The sequence below is a fragment of the Macrobrachium nipponense genome, chromosome 18, assembly GCF_015104395.2.
Source record: "Macrobrachium nipponense isolate FS-2020 chromosome 18, ASM1510439v2, whole genome shotgun sequence".
Lineage (NCBI taxonomy): Eukaryota > Metazoa > Arthropoda > Malacostraca > Decapoda > Palaemonidae > Macrobrachium > Macrobrachium nipponense.
In genome coordinates, this window is record NC_087211.1 from 25,006,210 (window position 1) to 25,025,046 (window position 18,837).

General features: G+C 38.2%; 1 pseudogene; it reads right to left on the reverse strand.

The window, feature by feature from the left end:
- Window positions 1–230: 230 nt before the first annotated feature.
- Window positions 231–18,837, reverse strand: part of LOC135196930 (suppressor of fused homolog) — a 57,847-nt pseudogene continuing 39,240 nt past the window's right edge.

The following is an 18,837-nucleotide window of genomic DNA, read 5'->3' on the forward strand; positions in this document are numbered from 1 at the left end:
AAAGGATTTTAAATACATATTTACCATTAAATACAAATTTTTTTTATTTTATTTTATTATGTGATAAATACAGATTTCATACCATATATAAATGTTTTTGAACAATACCCCGGTAAATACAAAACTGTCAAGTGAACACATCCTTCTTAGTTACGGTACTACAAATGGCTAAGCAATGTTTACACTTGCTGTGCTGATTGGGGTTTCTTTCAAGTCTACTTTGATTTTTTCATTTTATTAAAGTAATGGATGTTCTAATGTATTATTATTGTCGTATTACAGTGCGAAATGTTTTTAATACTGGTATTTACATACATAGTTACCTCAACAAGGCTGTCATTGTTATTAGCCAACTGAAAAGCCTGGATTCCTGTACCGATATGCCAAAATAATCAAGATTCACTTTTTGTTACCGTTAGATAAGTCGACCCCCTAATTTTGGCATGATTTTTTTGGGCTAAAGGGTCGACTTATACGCCGAAATATACGGTACATACATTGTACATTGTCAAAATGTTAATCTTTCTATGAGAACTCTTTAAATATCCTGTGTCTTCCCATCACCAACACAAGGTGTCTAAGTTTTTATTTCAAGGAAGTTTTGTAGAAATTACATTAATATGAATTTGTAAAAGAAAACTTTACACAGATTTTCAAAAAGATAACTACAATCTGCTCCCTTTCCACCAGTATCATCTCTGGTCCGCCTACTTTAATAATACTGTAAATGGAATACAAGTTCATGACAACTATAAATGGACATATGAAAAAAAAAAATTCACTCAAGAATGAAAAACAAGAGAAACCTTGTCATTAGTAGGGCTAACATAGTTTTATCTTGAAATAAAGATTGGAATAATTGAAGTTATAGTCTTTTAATTCCGATGAAATTTCAATATATGAACGGGCAAAATATTGAGAAATGACACGTCCTATGAGGTATATGACCATCTTTCAAGCTAAATTATATCATTTTTCATTAAAAGCACCTTATTGCATCGTAAAACATCCGCGACAGACACTGACTTCCTAACATGACTGTTTATCTTGCACTGTATATGGCATTTATACCAATATCTTTTTCCAGGAATAACACAAGGACACTCAACCAAATACATAGGTTCAGCTATACTAGAATGTACAATGGGCAGATTCTGAAAAATTCTGATACACGATACATATTTTTCTCTTCTAACAACCTACAATATATTTCTGAAGATTTATGAGCTTTTTAAATTTTCTGTTCTCCTGTAAGTTATACAAATCCATATGCTCATTACCACAATTTCCCAATGAACATACTTCAAACCTTAAATATTCTTAATGGTTGAATGCTTCATCTTCTTTCTTTTATAGGGTACATATACCACAATGCTTATTGGCTTCCTTCAACTTCATATTACTGCCATGAAAAGTGTACAGCCATGAGCTGAAAATGTACAACTATACAACCAACGCTTGCTATCTCAACCACAAAATACATTACTATTAACAACCTATCACATTGACTATCATTGTAAAAGAGAACACATTCCTAAGCAATGCTAAACACTCTAGACATCATCGGTACTCTAGAAAACTTAAAAGTACAACACTACTGAAGTTCAAAAATTTCTGCAAATTTCTTTGAACACTTAAGAGTTATCCATGACTAGTCAAAGAATAAAAAGAACTGGAGCCCTACCAAATGAGTAACATAAAACAGGAGATTCAGGAACATGCCTGCAGTGCTACATTATCAATGACACTGATCATGTCAAAGATATACAATGATATTTAGAAAACACCTGAGCACTAATCATCTTGTTAACAATCAAAAGCATTTTAAAATAGTTTTTGAGAAAAAGTCCTTTCTTTATTAGTCTTGACAGCCTAGACCAATTACTGAATTCAAAATACAGTTTGTCATAAGTGGATTCTTGCTAGAAAACGGAGTAGTCTACATACTCAAGTCCCCACTCTTTCATATGAAATTTTCCATTTCTTTGATCTCTTATGATAATATGGCTGCCTGAGCTTCATCAATTGTTGATTTACAGACAAGGTAGTTTACATTTGGAAGCAGGACAAACCTCCTCAGAATGACACAGAAATAAATATATTTTTGTATGGTACTCTGTACAAATAAGCATAAAAAAAACTTCACTTAAAACAATTTTCACAAACATCAAATAAATGAATGAATTACTATTGAATTAAAAAAAACATTAATTAATAACGGCATGGCATGCTAATACATATTTGAATGTAGCACTTATTTATTAGTGAGTATCTTTATCGAAACCCTATTCAATACACCATAAAAGGAAGAACCATAAGAAAGCTTGAATAGACAGCACAAAGTATTCCAAACAACACTTTCATCATCAATCCTAGGGAAATCTGGCCTACTGTATGTATACAATGCACAAAAATTTCAAAAGCAATTTCTAAAGTTTTGTAAGGCATAAGATTAAAAACTGATTTCTAAACATATCTCCTTATTTTCACAAAAGGCTTGGACATACTACAAAAGGACATTATTATAAAAATTCTTTTACTAAAATTTCCTCTTCACGAGACTGAAAGCAACAAATATTGGTGTTCTGGTTACTTACAAGCCAACTAATGAAACTATTTTAAGGAAAAACTTTTCAAACAAAAATTTAATGAACAAAAAACCTGAAAACAATTACGTACTACAGTATCTGGCAGCCAATTTTCACTGTATTTTTCTTACACTACACACACACACACACACACACACAATCACAGATCCAATTTCTGTTTGGCAATTAACTATTTTGAGGATTCTTTCACTTTGAAGTCTTCTCTCTTCCCTTGTGCATAGCTGCTGTTCACGGATTGTATTTGCACCAAAGAGGATAACGTCAAACTTCTTCTCCCACAATAGTTATGGAAAGTTTCTTGTTAGGCCATCTAAATGTTACGGGTATTGTAACCTGTGGAAAGAGAGACTTGTTCATGTCTATTCAAGTCTAGGGAGTTATTTAACTTAGCCTATATCTAAATATTATCTGCTTTATATCACCTCTTCTTAATTACAGCAGAAACAAATATCCAGACCATCTTTAATTTTCATAAGTCTGGCCCAAGGGGTTTGTTTTTATTTCAGAATTTAGCTAATAAATTTAGCCTGATTTAAAAAATTAGATAAAATTTTAAATGTTGAATAATCCAGAACAAATTTTTTTCAAGAACCTGTTTCTAAAATTTGACATTTCTTGGTGGGTGACAACAGTATACAGTAATTACATACAATTCAAGTAATGTCCAGCATTTTTTGCATTCTAGGACTTGGTCATAAGGATAATTTTTTTTTACATACCATAATGCATAATGCTTTTCCAAAACAGGCATCCAACCACTTATTTGAGAAACCTTGGTGACCTGGCTACATCATCTAGCTAATAACCTACAAAATCAATCATCAACTCTGATTATATATTAACTAAATGCAACTAATCTGCCAAACTATTAAAGAGGAACACTCATATACAAATTAACTTTACAAGAATAAGGAAATCTTTCATTAAAAAATTATTATTAATAATTTACAAATTATGCATATGTTATTGATGACGGCAGAGTCAGGGACTCTCTAAAGAAATCTAACACAAAATAATAAACTTAATCCTTGTCTAACAAAAAAAGCCTTGCTCATGGCACTGTTCAAAATTGGCATCTGACTTTTTATTCAGAAACCTTGGTGACCTGGATAAGTCATTATAATACTGCCTTGCTAATGGTTGGCAGACTCCACTCCACAAAATGATATTGTTATGATACAATAAAGTTTGTTCATACTTACCTGGCAGATATATATATAGCTGTATTTTCTGAAATCCGACAGAATTTTAAAAACTTCCGACACACGCAGTGGTCGGCCAGGTGGTTAGTACCCATTCCCGCCGCTGGGAGGCGGGTATCAGGAACCATTCCCATTTTCTATTCATAATTTTTATTTCCATTGTCCCCTGAGGGGGAGGTGGGTGGGTACTTGATTATATATATCTGCCAGGTAAGTATGAACAAACTTTATTGGAGGATGGATTAGGATGGATTATGAAATTTAGGGACGAACAAACTTTATTGTATCATAACAATATCATTTTGTTCATGAAACTTACCTGTCAGATATATATATAGCTGAATCCCACCGTTGGAGGTGGGAAGGGACAGAATAGAAGGATTTTGGGAAACAATGCATGCAGATGATTTACATCTTGGTTCCACTGTTAGCATAGCTGGCTTCGTGGTTATTGCCACGTAAGTCTGCTTGTGCTACTAGAGTTGCCAGCGAGGGTAGAGACCTATATAGCTGTGCACTCCAGATGATCTGTCAACAGGGCGAGACCACGACGTCGACTAGACCATATTGACCATACCATGAGGGCTAAGAAGTAAAATAAATATATATATATATATATAATACATATATATATATATATATATATATATATAATATATATATATATATATTATATATTATATATATAGTATATATATATATATAACATGGGGGGAAGAAAGAAACCCCAGTATTCATAAGGTAAGCGTGGACACGAAACGGAAAGGCAGACCCCATTACTCCATTACACACACAACCTATCTCTCTCTCTCTCTTTCCACCTCTTTCTCTCCGTTCATAACAGGTTAATGAAAATGAGAGAGTTGCATCATAACACTGAAAATGAGAGAGTTGCATCATAACACTAATGTTTATTAACAAAAATAAATAAATCAATTAACCAAGTAATCCAGTCTTACAGACTAACTCAAAAAGAGTACAATGTCAAGTCACCCAAAAGTCCACACCCCTCCGGGAACTCTTTATCCCCCGGCATTTCCAGATCCGTCCATTTCAGCCGGAATATCTCACTCACTGATAAATAAAAACACTTTGGATCTGCCATCGTGGCTTTGCCTTCCCCCACGAATCTCTGTGCAAGTCTTCCCATAGACTTGGCTAGTGATACATTATGAATAGAAGAGGCGCAGCACGCACATACGAATGCACACTTCGACAACGCCTCATATTACTGGCTACAACCAGTTTCCCAAAGGCACTTTGAGAAGAGTTCATAAACTGTCGTACATTGACTTCCTGAACTAAGCACTTTTATCTCACGCCACCCCCAGAAACTCATTGATCAGCTACTCTCAGGTCGTTACCTCTGCACTGTTCTCCACATTCCATAGGTCACAGAGAACGCACGAACAATATATTATTAATCAAAATCCCTAGGCCTTACAGATAGCTCGGCCACCTATATGCTAGCCCCCGCCGCCTAGCAAAATTGCTTATAATACAAAAACACTGGCCGGCTCTTAAAATAAAATATACGAAATAAAACTGCACGTCTCTGGCATTATAAAATAAAGTCTTATCACGCTTTACTCCAATAACACAAGACGCATTTTCTCTCATATTTTCTGCAATAGGATTCTTGAATATCTCTCTTCGCTTGTCTGCAACTAGCTGCACCTGTAGCAGACTGTAGCAACTGTAGGAAGACGGAATGCCTCCCTCATCGTAGAAGACTTCCACGGCTTCTGTGGATCCCAAAAAACACGCTGTAGAATTCTCGCGATCACCCATCATGGGAAATACTTGTAATCACCCTGGACAACATGGCAGCAACCTCTCTTCACGGCTGGTGACGTCTTGCTGGCGTCGGGGAACGACTTTTTTCCTTTGGGTTTGTGTGTTAGTATGTCAGTTTTTCAAGTCACTGGTCGTCCCACTCCAAGAAAAATTAACCCAGACATACTACTTCTATCAAACAATGATCTCAAAAAGTCAGAAATACTAACTGAACGTCTCCCAATTAACTCCCTTAATATGACTACTAAATCATAAGTCATCATCACAACTCTCTAAGAAAAAAAAACATCAAGTTCTCCAACTCAATTCTCCAAACTCACACATCAAAACACACACAACTCAGAAATCACAGCAACTCCACGGAATTCTGCACTCACATCTCGAACTCGAATGTGCTCACAAAAAAAAAAAAAAAAAAAAAAAAAAATCGTAACAAGCTCAAGAAAGAAAAGAATCACGTAACACCCAGACCCAAAAAAAATATTCTCTCAAGTTCTGACATTTAAACAACCCACAAAATCAGCAAAAACCCCTTTACTGCTCAATAATTAATCACAATGAGACTTAATGTCAAACTCCCTTTTTCCCTTTTCGTAAATAACAACCCTCAAAGAAAAATTACATCTCCCGGTAAAATCAAATCTCCCCGTCCAAAAAAGAAATGCTACTTAAGCTCAATCCCCAAATCATATCTTTCAAGGAAAAGGAAGAAAAATAATAAAAAAAAATAATCACAAGTAGATTTCCCCAATCACAAAATACTAATACATGTATAATATGCATAACTCCAGCGTTTTTCCCCAAGAAATGCTCCATGTAAAGCTATGGAATTTGCCAGAAAGCAAACTCTCACACATGCACTTTCGTGAAATGCTATAGCCAACATTTCCAGATATTGCAAAAATTCTGATCTGTCACCATCAGAGGAAAAGAGTCAGCACACGGCTTATCACATCGCTTGTCAGCAGAAAAATCGCCTGTGGACGCATGCTCAAACAACAGCGCAAAAAATTGTCTAGTCAGACACATAAGTTTAGAAACTCATGATTCTCTAGAAAAGAAGGTCTAACGGACACATTTCACAGAATTAACTCCAGGATATGACTAATGTGTTCAAAAATTTGTCTCAAAGACTTATTCTCTCAACATGACTTTTCCCAAATTATATTCCTCCAAGAATAACACACTTGTGAACATAAAAAATGCACACACATCTCCATATGACTCGTAATGCAGTAATGCGACTTCTCTCTAAATAGTCACGAAATCAAAAAAGAGAACCTCAGAAATCTCCTCTTGTCTCGAAAAAAACTCCCATAACCACAAAAAGAGGGTCACCCGCCCAAGATTAATTCCAACTCCATTATGAGACACCATATTAATAATAACACCACTCCGGTTATAAAAATATCCATTTCCTCCATTTGGTTAACTAACCAACCCCCTTATATTTCTCTCTTATTTCTCCAATAGCCACATGTTAATAAAAAACAACACCACTCCAAGAATAGAGAATAATCACCTCTATTTCGGCAAAATACAAAATATTTACCTCTATTTCCCCAATAACTCCATGTGGAACCAAAACAAAGGCTCCAAAAAAGGAATATCAAAAAATGAAATCCTACCTCCAAAAAAATGTGCACTCAAGGCAACTAACTCACATACTCACAAATATTGCCCCATAATCTCCAAATATGTGTCTCCATTTGCAACTAAGATGGCTGCAAAATAATTGAACTAAACATAGCTCATACCACTATTGGCAAATATCAAAAATGGCCAAAAAATATATATCTCCCATATATTATATCTCAAATCATAACTCCAAAATAATATATACCTCCAATTATCTCTCCAAAATAATATATCTCAATTATAACTCCAATTCTCCAAAGAATAACTCAATGTTATAGTAAAAAACTATAAAAACTCTCTCCATTTAGCATAACTGCTAAAAAAGGGCAAAAACTCAGCAAATAAAACTGTCTAGAAAATTCTAGAAAAAATCACTAATGTGCCACAACTCATTATAACAGAACTCCAAATTCACAGTGTCTAAGCAAAGACTTCTCCATATGCACTACGACATAAGCCACTAGAAAACTTAACCAAGTTTCTTATCTCTCACAAAGTTGTCACAAATACGACAAGGGTATTGTGCAAGAAAACTCACAATTTCTGGAACACAAATATCCAGAGAAAAAATGTAGTGCCATTACGTATGCATTCAAACGTGCAAAAATTCTCCCATATATTACTCTATAGCATCAAATAGCTAAAACACGAACACGTTCCCGAACAATGACTCTAAGCCATGAACTGAGATAATATTCACACTAACTGGAGAGAAAAAACAAATTCAAATTCACCCTTGGTAAAAAAAACTTGTGTCCGCGATGGCTAACTTCCAAAAAAAGAGAAAAGAAAAATCAACGGCACCATTAACTATCTCCCGTAACTCACTAGATGTCAAGCAATTATCTGCTGAACTCATAAAAAAAGGGAAAACAAAAGGAATAATGTGTTGTTAGTTCCTCCCAGAATTCAAAAAAAGAATTCACCTCCCTTGATAGCATTAAAACACCCACGTATTAGTACAAAAAAAAAAAAAAAAAAAAAAAAAAAAAAAAAAAAAAAAATAAAAAAAAAAAAAAAAAAAAAAAAATAAGTATCAGAAATATCATTATCACAAAATCACCAAAAAAAATTGCTATCATCAAAATCATCAGTATCAGTACAAAAAATATCACCAATGTTAATGCTTGTCCATTCTCCAAAAATTCAGCACAAAATTCAGCAAAAGTTCAGCAAGATTCCACACAATTCACCAAGATTCAGTCAGATTCATCAAGATTCAGCAAAAACTCATCCCCGTGAATCACTGAAAATATTCTCCAAAGTTACAAAAACTCAACAATTAATTAACATAAGACTTCTCCCATTAATCATTAATAATCATCCTTGAATAATTATCTGTAATAATTATCAAATAATCTCCCATGAAATATCTCAAAACTCGCAAAACAAGTCTCCCGTAATGATAATTATACTTAAGTAAACCTCCCGTGACACATCTCAAGTATAACAATTATTAATAATAATAATAATAATAACTCTTCATAGCAATAATTCTCTTGCAAAAATCTCAAGTAAGGGTGAAATTCAAATAGCATACAACAGTAATTGCTGGAATCCTATGACATACAATTTCTCCAGCATACAACACCATGACATAACACCATTGCCACACAACACAGATCAACACCAATCATCGGCATTCAAAGCAATTTCTCCAACACAATAAAAAAAATAATCTGTGTATCCCCCTTATATTTGTGTCTTTCAAGGCACAACGAAACATATAACACATCCCGTGCATGTTAACTACTTTTCCCCTCATTCACGGAAAAGAAAAATCTCTTTTTATTTCCTTTTCTCTTCATCCAAGAGAGAAAAAAAAAATCTCTTTTCTAAAAAAAAAAAAAAAATAAAAAAAAAAAAAAAAAAAAAAAAAAAAAAAAAAAAGGACTCTACGGGCATTTCACTTCATCAACTAATCAATCAGCTGATATCTTAGCATTCAATTGTCCAAGGCCAGACTTGTCTTCAACAGCCCGACAAAGAAAAAAAAAAGAAAGGGGGAGTTCACCCACACTGAAAAAAAAGAAAAAAAAAATTTCTCCCCCCCGTGAGAAACAACCCCTCAGTAAAGCGGCAGAACACTCCCCCGAGGCATGCACAACAGTACCCCCATCTCCCCTTGAACAGTGTCTGAGGACCCCTTCCCAAGGTATACACTAGTGCCCATCCCCTGCACTATCTCTCGAGGGAGGCCAGTGGTACCTTCCATGCCACTATCCCCCCCGAGGGATGCCAGTATACCCTCGCAATGCAAGGCGCCTCTCTGCAGAAATGTGCTGAGCCCGTAAAATTGTGGCCGCTCTGTGTCTCTAAGCCAGACATGATTATCCAAGCACAGTTTCACATGCATAAATACATCTTAATACACTCTTATGTGTTTAAAACAAAGACAAATACGTCTATTATAAACACGTGCAAATAAAGAAAACACGTCACTATGGGGCAAAGACAAAAAAAATTGTTGACCTCTTGAACCAATCCCATAACCCTGAAATATTTACACAAAAACCCACTCCTTCAAAACAATAGTTTAACACTCACCACTCCTAAATGGGAATAAAAGGAACTCGAAATTCTCGTAGAATACGTAAATCTCGTCGGCACAATACAACGCGATCGGCGAGATGACCCTAGCAACCGTCAATCATGAACTAGACTGAGTTGCTTGGTCTCACGACTCCCGCCCTGAAGAATCTCGGTACGAGCAAATTTGATGACCCTAATAGAAATTTTCTTTCCTCATCCCCCCATCCCACGGGACGGATATTTTCTCTACCCCTTTTATTTTTCTAACTGGCCACCCATCTCTACATTGGCGTTCCTAGGCATAGAAAAGCAGAAAACTTTTATATCCCCTCTTACCCGTCTGCCACCACTATAACATGGGGGGAGAACCCCCAGTATTCATAAGGTAAGCGTGGACACGAAACGGAAGGCAGACCCCATTACTCCATTACACACACAACCTATCTCTCTCTCTCTCTCTCCACCTCTTTCTCTCCATTCTAACAGGTAATGAAAATGAGAGAGTTGCATCATAACACTAACGTTTATTAACAAAAATAAATAAATCAATTAACCAAGTAATCCAGTCTTACAGACTAACTCAAAAAGAGTACAATGTCAAGTCACCCAAAAGTCCACACCCCTCCGGGAACTCTTTATCCCCCGGCATTTCCAGATCCGTCCATTTCAGCCGGAATATCTCACTCACTGATAAATAAAAACACTTTGGCATCTGCCATCGTGGCTTTGCCTTCCCCCACGAATCTCTGTGCAAGTCTTCCCATAGACTTGGCTAGTGATACATTATGAATAGAAGAGGCGCACACGCACATACGAATGCACACTTCGACAATGCCTCATATTACTGGCTACAACCAGTTTCCCAAAGGCACTTTGAGAAGAGTTCATAAACTGTCGTACATTGACTTCCTGAACTAAGCACTTTTATCTCACGCCACCCCCAGAAACTCATTGATCAGCTACTCTCAGGTGCACTGTTCTCCACATTCCATAGGTCACAGAGAACGCACGAACAATATATTATAATCAAAATCCCTAGGCCTTACATATATATATATATGTATATATATATATATATATATATATATATATATATATATATATATATATATATATATAGATATATCACCACCTGGACCAACCTAGCCAAAATTGAAGGTGTTTTAACTAAGGCTTAAGAGTTAAGAAGTCGCCGTTGTCGGCGATCTCAACAACTAAATTAAGAGCTCTTCCTAACCATTTTCTGCAGGATAGGATGAGTGGTACTTCTTGCCCCCCAAGATTGTGTCTGCAGACACGTATGGCCCTAGCGAGCAGCAGATCTCATATGCCATCTTCACATCTCGCAGGGAGTGTGAAGTGAACACAGAGTTGCTTCGCTAAAACATGGTACTCAGGATGTTGCTGAGTGACATGCTCTGTTGAAATGCTTCCGAGGCCGCGCCCCCCTCACCTCATGAGCATTCAGATAAAAAGATTTCAAATCTTTGTGCAAACACAATGAAGGAGCATTTTTGAAAGAACTCCTTAACACTAAAGCCAGGGTGTTCTTCAAAATGGGCAAGTCTGGTCTTTTTCGGAACACCGCAGATTGCCCGAATGACTTCGACTTTCTTGAGTCTTATGTAGATAAAACTTGAGAGACCCGACAGGGCACAGGACTCTCTCTGGCTCCTACCCACTAACTTGTGCCATCCTTGCTTCCAAGCTCCTGGCCCGAGGACAAAACGGGTTTCCATTCTTAGGCCACAACGGAAGGCTTAGAGAGCACACCGCCTTGTGTTTCTCTAAAGCCAAAACTTGTGACGATGGCTTAAAATCTCACTAACCCTCTTTGTCGTATCTAGGGTTGGTTAGAAGAAGGCCTTCCTGATCACATGCAAGAAGTTAACAGGTAGGAGAGGTTCGAATGCTTTGACTCAAGAACTTCAGACTACGTCTAAGTTCCATATTGAAAGCTTCGATCTGGACATGCACAGTCAGTCCGTCTGTACTAGTCAGGTGACCGACCAGTTGACCAGTCAGACGAATCCAGGACAGCAAGGCTGTACCCTGAAGACATAAGGCACTATTCTTCGCTGAAGGATGAGTGCCTGGACTGCCTGGGCGATTTCAATCTAAGCAAACCTTGGGGGGTGTATCAACGCAACCCAACGTCGTCAGTGAATCAACTCCTGAGCAAACTCCTGAGCAACTCCTGACTTGAGCTTCTGGTGCCAGGAGAAAAGAGCGAGGAGCAAAAAGGCGATTCAGTCCCGAAGGAAGAATGCCTGACAGTCCAACCCTCGGTCTCATGTTACACGATCATCGGGGGTGTATAAACGCAACCGACTTCGTCAACAAGAAACTCAGGGCTACTATATGTCGCCTGATCTCGCACGAGTGTCTGACTCAGAGAAAACAGGTGAGACAAAAAGTAGATGGTGAGTGAGTTTTGAGATTCCACAGAACTCAAAGATCGTGAAGGGCTTTGTTGTTTGACAGAAGGCAAATCTCTGAGCCCAAAGGCCGTCAACAACATATTTGCGTATTCTTTAATAGTTGTGACTGCCAGCTTATCATTCTTCAGACGGAAAGGGAAGGACGGTTAATCTTATTACCTGTCAAAATCTCGATAGTCGAACGTAGTCAGACTCAGAGCGGAGAGGTTATAGGTACCTTTCGAGTTAGAGTAGACCGACTCTTTCGGAAAAGGTCCTTGAAAAGTGAAACTAGGAAGGACGTGACCTCTGTGAATCCAGGATCCTGAAGGCCAACATGGGGCGATCAGTGTCATTGTCGCTCCCGTGACGTCATAAATCCTCTTATTGCATTTCCTAAGCGATGAAAAAAGGGGAAAAGAGACTAAACATCCATCCCCGTTCAATATCATAGGATGGCGTTTAATGGTACGATCCCGGATCGAGAATAAGGGAGCAGAGAGAAGAAGCCTCTTCGTCCTCAACATATCGAAGAGAAGATGAAAAGCGTCCCTAAAGTCTCCACAACTCTCAAACATACTTCTAAAGAAAGATTCACTCGAAAGTCAGTAGTTGCTGCCGTCGATCGAGATGATTTGTACGGACTTTGCAATCCTGTAACGAACCTCTAGAGGATCGTTACATTCTATGCCTGTTGTTATAATAGGCTCTTTCTCGTAAACTCAAACAGGGACCGAGAGAAGATACTTCTTAAGATATGAGAGAGCAGTGGAATATCAGAGTTGATCTGGACCACTGGTTTCAAAAACTCGTTTAGAGGACTGGAGGGACGACCGAATTGCTTCTACTTCTTTCAGATTAAGATCCAGGACATCTGAAACCCTATCCAGATGTCCGGCACCTTCTTTCTATCACCTCAGGTGATAGACGCACTGAGAGATGTTCAGAATCATTCCTAGATCTTGATTAATATTTCAGTTTCCACGGTAGGAAAAAACTGTGGAGGTCTGAATTGCAGTCTAGTTCAGGGAAAACAAACTTCTTCAGGAAGGAAATGGTCCCCAGCAAGCTCATCCATTCCCTCCCCGAGTATGTTTACTTCCCTAATAAGGCTGCGCTTTGCCTAAGCAGGAGAGCATATAAAAGTGCAATGTTGCGGTAGACTCGTAGTTCTATACCGTGCGGTAACGAGCACCGAAAGGATTAAGAGATATCTCTGTGAACATAGTAAGGCAAAACGAATGCAATGTTTATTCATTCACGTAAGAAATCCCCTCAATCTTAGGCTAAAGTCCGTGATTGTAGGACAGAGATACAGATAGTCGGTCAATCCCGCAGGAGAGACGTAACCGCCAGCACAGAGATACGGTTAGTCAGTCAATCCCGCAGGAGAGAGAGAAGTAACCTACCGGTCATGACAGCGCACGAGCTGGTACTGGGCTACTGGCTCGGTTGCCGGTTGGACTGGAGGACAGACACAGCTTACGAACGTCGTCTTTTAACTTTATGTCTGGGTTGCCAGCTACCCTATTCTACGAATGAAATAGGTTCGTTATTTTTTGAGCAGAAAGAGACTCTCAAGTGGTATATTTAAGCGAAACAGAAAACGTAAATATATAGATGCGTTTGTGTCGTCAGAACACTACCATACAACAGTAAAAGTAAAATCAGAAACTCCTGGAAGGCTGCAGGGAGTAACGATTAAATGTCCTTAAAATAATGGACAATAGACCACTCGGTTGCCATCCGAAGAGGTAACTACAGCAAGCGTATATGACTTGAACCAACCAGTAGTAAAATAACGCAAGGCAAAATATTATATTACAGTAAAGTTTGTTCATACTTATCTGGCAGACATATATATAGCTGAATTCGGAAATACAGCTACATACATATCTGACAGGCAAGTTTCATGAACAAAACTTAGAGAATCGAAGCGACAGCTCAAGCTTCTTATGTTACTGGACATAAGTGGTCATTGACGTAGTCTACAAGTCTATTTCTTGTACGAGTCTGCGAATGATGAATAAGAGCTCTTCCGAATCTGTCAATAAGAGCTTATCCGCTTACGCAATATAAAGTTTAATGAGATGTTGTCAATGAGAAACTAACCCATTTACGGGACAAGAGATATTTTGTCAATGAGGGGATACCCACTTACTTGACAAAACGATAGTAAATTGTCAATGGGGGCTTTATTGGCAGTATGGCAAAGGAAGTCCTGTCTTGCGCTTTCCTGAAGAGCGTCCTCTTGATGAGTGCTTTTGCAAGAATCCTACCGAAAGTAGTCGAGCATCATGACGTGTAGGACGTCGAGCTTTTACATAACCCGTAACTGCCTTATCACAAAGTCTTGACTGCGGTAGAGCAAACGAGATCTTCCCTTGAGCTTTCCTTAACTCCATCCACCTATGCGAAAAACAATATTAAATGACTGAGACCTCTTGAATTCACGAAACCCGATGTCTTGCTGGGTTTCGAAGAAGAAGTTGTCTGTTCACTTTAAGCTTCCTCCGAAGCACTGCCTACTTCACATTCTTTGCAGGTGAGGTAGAAGGTATCACCGAAGGTAGAGGTAAAAATTCTTTAGGCCCAAATCTGAAACAAGAGCTTGAAGAGTTCAACAGAAACGTTCAGCCAGGCGACACACCTGGCGTGCACTGGTGCACGCTCGGCGTCCACTGGCGCGCGCTCAGCGTCCACTTGAGCGCGCTCGGCTTCCACTGGCGCGCGCTTGGCGTACACCCGCGCGCGCCTCCCTGGCGTCCATCCGAGCGCCCCGTCCAAGTCGAGAGGGAACGCCTTCTTATTCTGACAGTAAAAAAGCTTGGAAGTCGCTCTCAAAACAAAAGCTTCCTGCTACTATGACTTCTTTTACGTATTCTCGGTGGAAAGCGGACACGAGTTTAAGGCGACGTTCGCCTCTTACTTCTCACTGAAACGCATAACGAGATAGAGAGAGAGAGGACGTGCTTCTATTTAGAGGGCGCGAGTCCTTCCGAAAGCTCCAACCCCTGCACGGGGAGGACGCTTCGGAGGACGAGAAGCAATCCTTCAGGATTCGTGCACGCGCATGCACTTTGGCAGTCTGGGGATTTTCATCAGAAACTGCCGAAGGCACGCAGATCGGTGGGGGTTCCTTGTAACCCTCCTTAGGCTTTCGACTGCTCCCTCCCGGGTCCTGGGAGTCAAGCAGAGGTCCCGGATTAGAGGCGAACGAGGCGATCTGACGCACCCTCCACTACACAAGGGTATCACTGCACTTCACTTTTACTCTCTAAAGCAAGCACTTTCGATTCTAAGTTACGAATCGAAAGAGTATCAGAGAAAGGGCAATTCCTCTACAGACACTGCTAGGGCCCGCCGAAGGCAATACTGCAGGGTTAGGAGTAACAATTACAGAAGTAGCACTTCACAGCAATGAAGGAGAGCGAGCACCTCTCGTAGACATATCATAGCCCGTAGGCCATACTACAGGGTTAGGCAAAATAAAGTCTAGGAAGGTTAGCAGGTTCACTACCCTGACTTTTGTACCGATTAATTGCGTACATACGAAATCATACGTCTTCCTACGGAATTAGACATGTTTTACTGATTAATTGCGTACATACGAATCATACGTCTTCCTTACGGAATAGACAAAGTCTCACACTCCTTACATGCCAAATCTCAACAAAGAAGGAAGACCCATACCCCTCGTACATACCAAGTGCGGATCTACCGAAGCTTTCGGTAGCCACACCCTATCTTTGCAGACAACCCCGTCTGAAACTAGCCTAACTAGATTCAATTATCTTATGCAAAAATGAATCAAATTCAAATCAATTTAAGATAGCGTATGCCTAGCCACAAATCCAAGTAAATAAATCAAAAGACAATTAGGATACTTAGCGGCAATGAAGTTTCCAAAATCCTAAGACGGAGGTACTGAAAACAGGTGTTTTCAGCACCGGCGACAGAAAAATTATGGAAAATGGGAATGGTTCCTGATACCCGCCTCCAGCGGCGGAATGGGTACTAACCACCTGGCCGACCACTGCGTGTGTCGGAAGTTTTTAAAATTCTGTCGGATTTCAGAAAATACAGTATATATATATCTGACAGGTAAGTTTCATGAACAAAATAACAATTAATCAAATCATCAGCTCCTAAGTAGTATGGCTTTGAAAGATATGATAAAAGACATACGTATTTTGCCTGGGTGTCAGTAGATGTTAGTTATTTTCTACATTATTTTTTTTATGTGCTTAAAGTGGGAATATGACTACTGTATAAAATTTTAGCCAAAAGTGGGTATGCCAACATGACTGTAATTCCAAAACATTACCATGTCAGAAAGAGCATGTGAATTTTTCAATACCTATTCTTGTTTGCAGTATAAATACATAAAATGTGCTCTTCCATGATTCTTGAATGTTTTGTAGTATATTTTATTCACTGAAAAAAGATGATGGGTGCCAAAGTGTTAGCATTTCAATTGTGAAGTGCTAGACCCCACTTTTTTCAAGTCAAATTTCAAGACAAAATATGCAGAAATAAATTTTGGATAAAAAGGGCGTATTTTGGCACGTTCAACCTATGTAGAGCATGGAAGACAATTTGCTCGAACTTAAATTACAGTAGTACCTCGTATGGGGTTGAGCGTTCCTTATTGTCAAAATAAATTTTTGGATGAAAATTTTTGTATCATTTGTCAACAAATATTTGTACTTCAAACTGACCGATTATACTCTTGTTTTTATACTTGTATTCGGACGGCCTACTTTTGTGTCGTTTTACAAGAAAAACTGTAGTTAAACATGTTTTTTTTCCTTTACAATATATAGTTTAACTGATATTCAATCCAAAACTAAATAATTAAGAAAATAAAGCATTTCAATATGAAAATTTAGCTTAAAAGGATGTACAAAATCCTATAGTCACTGCAGTGACGTCACGTGCATCTGACTTGAGACTGAATGGGGAGGGAGCGCTTATATTTGAGGTGAGGAAGGAGGAAGAGAGAGTTAAAATATTCCATATGTATGTAAAAGCAATAAAGACAATTTTATATTGAAAAAAGGGAATTTCAGTATTTTCCCTTCAAAATTGCAATGAAAATAAAATAAATAAAATCAAATGCAATAATACGTTAACAATAAAACTATAAAAAATATCTTATTCGAGCCAATGTTCACTGCGCCTAAGTGTGACAGTATAGTTAATGAATATCCACATTAAAAGAAACAATTGGTTGGTTGTGGTTGGTGTATTCCTCCAAAAAAATTTCACCAAAAAAAATTTAACCAAAAACAATGAAAAAAATCATGTGTCATTCCGGTGATGCACAGCTAACTTGAGATAAGAGGGAGGGAGCATTTGATGGTGTTTGAGGAATAATGAATGCAATAATTTCAAGGTTGATCTAGTTATCGTTGACAATTGTTGAGGGAGAGGGAGGGAAGAAAGAAACGTTTAAAATCTTTACATTATGTATATTTGTACGTAAAAGCATATCAATTCACATAAAAAAATAAAAAAATTAAATGGTTACTTTCACAATAAATTTAACATGATGATGAAAACACGATTAGAATCAAATCGATACAATACAGTGAATGAAAAATTTTAAAGTACTTGAAGGCAGGTAGTCGGTGCGCTAAGGGTGAGATGATCGGAGACGATGAGGGTGAGGGAAGGGTATGGTGGTGGGTTTACGGGTGGGTTGGTTACTGGGTTCTGGCAACTTCCCACTGACTTAACAGCTGGGGCTGGAATGATTATTACGCCCGTTTCCTTCAACTTACACCTCGATTTACGCAAACATCAACTTTGGTTTTTGTTACGGTAAAGAATCCGTATCGAGTAATGATTTTTTGTTTAACAAAGTAAAAAGTAAACTTTGGCTCCAAATTTAAAATTAAAACACTGAATGCTGCATTCAACTTCTGTCATGCCTTTGCCTTTTGTTTTGTTTAAACCCCCCAACCCCCTTTTGGTGAAAAGTTAATGCTCCCTTTCCTTTTCTTACTTGCATTCTTTACTTATTATGGTGCCATAAATCCCGCCGATTTTATTGGTGGGCTAAACAGAGACACCAAATAAAACCGGATTCCCACTGATAAATGGGGGACTGCCTGTACCGCGATTACTCTTTCTCTCCTCTTTCCTTTCTTACAGACTAATCGGACACACACACACTATTGATTTCCTTGATGATTCCTTGTAAAACGAAGTATGGAATAAAATTGATTTTGGTTAATTAACCTTTGCCTAAAAGGCGTCTGTGTGTTTGTTCGATTTCCTTAAAGGGTTCCATATCTCTCCTCCCTCCACCCCAGCTGACCAACAACACCATTTTCACCAAACAGTTAACTAATTGTAACATAGAAATACTGTTTTTTTGAAAATTTTCACGTTGTCGTAAAATTCGTACTGTTTTATTACTTTCTACACTCTTAACTTTGGGACCACATTAATAAAAGAAGAAGTACAGTGGTACCTCGGAGATACGAAAGGCCCTCTCAATTCCGCCCGAAAAGCGATTGAAAACGCGTTGCAAATTATGCAAAGTTTGTTTTGCGGCTCTTACATACGAAAATTGGTTCAAGATTACGCAAGGTTTTGGTTGCTGTAATGTCTGAAGATTCGCCCGGACCC